Source organism: Mus caroli, chromosome 15 (assembly GCF_900094665.2).
Source record: "Mus caroli chromosome 15, CAROLI_EIJ_v1.1, whole genome shotgun sequence".
Taxonomy (NCBI): Eukaryota; Metazoa; Chordata; class Mammalia; order Rodentia; family Muridae; genus Mus; species Mus caroli.
In genome coordinates, this window is record NC_034584.1 from 45,031,268 (window position 1) to 45,033,437 (window position 2,170).

Here is a 2,170-nt window from a genome sequence, read left to right on the forward strand (position 1 = left end):
GTTCTTTCCAGCTTCTGGCTATTATAAATAGGGCTGCTATGAACATAGTGGAGCATGTGTCCTTCTTACCGGTTGGGACATCTTCTGGATATATGCCTAGAAGAGGTATTGCTGGATCCTCCGGTAGTACTATGTCCAATTTTCTGAGGATCCGCCAGACTGATTTCCAGAGTGGTTGTACAAGACCAAGCCATATTTTTATAAGTATAAATAAAAATACTTATAACAATGTTTATTCTAACTTAATGGATACAAATACCACTTGAATAGCTAATTAATAAAACTTTAGGGCTATACTAGATGGTAGATAGAAATGAAGGTATTCTTATTAGCATGTTCCTTTACAGTTACAGCAATCTCAGTGCAGAGTACCTGTATTCACAATGCACAGTAGCAGCAGGTTAATAGGGGCTACTATTGTGACAATATATGTATAAATATTATCCCTATTACTGTAACAAAAATATACTTATTTGGCCACCTTATCTCAGCATTTTTTCAACTTTTGAGTAAACCATTCTTAGTTAAAACAACAACAACAAAACCAACTATTTTATCTTTAACTAAAATTTTTAAAATACTCATTCAAAATAATCTCTGACAGTCAAATGGCTTATTCAGTCTCTGGAAACATAAGTCTCTTGACAGGTGTCTCAGTTACAGTATAAAGATCATGGGAAACTAAAAAAGTAGATGGTACAAAGGCCAAAAACAAACAGAACAAACAAACAAAAACCATCCTATTTCTCTAACTCATTAGCCATTTGTCCTTTCTTCTCACTTGCTAATATGAAGTTTGGGTTATTTGAACTCTGCTCTTTGCAGAGCAAATGCTTCAAACTGTTAGTTTCTATAGCCTTTGAGCTCTCTATGACTGTGGAAACGTAACTATCCCAAAACCACAAATACAGATTTTATACATCTTATTGTTAAAATGTTTGAAAAATTATGGAGAAGTAAGGTACCCAAACTAGATTTACAGCTTGTCCTTGGAACAAGAGTAAAAAGTAACCAGAAAGTTGGGCTGAACTCATAATAAATTTGCATGGAACAGTGACCAACAGAAGCAGACTTGCTACTGCTGCTGCCTCACTCACTGGTATGAACTGGTTTTGAGTACATGAATTTCCCCACTCTCTGTATCCATCAATGCTAGCTTAGGGATGTGGGTGTCTATACTCCTGGTTTGAGCATATATAAACCATAGGAATCCATTGAATTCCTTTGCTCTAAAGAAGGAAGGAATTTTTTCTGTTTTAAGTTTCAAATTCTCCTAGTAAGACATAATATAATTAAACAGCTTGTGCACTGTTTCCTAAAACATATGGGAAACCATCCCTTGTTTTATTTGGGAGAGGGTGCTGCTGTGGGAAGAATCTGTCAAGCCTTTGTCTATGGCTCAGAAATTCATAGGCAAATGCCAGGTGACTGAAGAGAAGGTTAGTCATAGAATCACATGCATAGGGTGCAAATCAGAAGACATTTAACACACTAAATATTATCCCCTGCAGATGAATTTCAAAGCCACAGAGGATATTTTAAAATAGAGAAAGAAAATATCCTATTAACCTGATGTTCTGGGATAGTGGTGAATAGAACTCTCCACTGGGTGTGAAAATCTGCAGTGAGCCTGGGAATTAAAAAGTGCTTCCTTTAGTAGTCTGGCTGCCTCCCTGATTTCCTTTAATTCAACTTCTCTTTGTCTTGTCTAAAGGCTCATGAAGATGAGCATATGTTGAAGTTAAATTCAACTGGAGCATTTGCTCCTATGAGAAATAATCCTTCAACCTCCCAAATAACATGTAAATATTCTGTATGTTAGCAACTATGCTTAGCAATAAATGATAATAAACCCTTTAAGAATAGCGTGTTTTATTTGAAAACTAAATGAATGTGTGCCAGTGAGATGGCTTAGAGAGGAAATGTACTTGCTGCCAAACCTACAACTTGAATTTAGTCACTGGACCCCAGATTTTAGAAGAAGAGAACAGACTCTTGTCTATCCTTCACACAGGTATCATGGCACGTGTGTATGTGCTTGCACAATCCAGTCACACATATACAAAAAGTAAATAGAGAAATAAATAAGTAGATGTGAATATTATTTCAAAATGAATATGAGATGCTGAAATGTAAGAAGCCTTAAATGGTCATTTATATGTTTTATCAA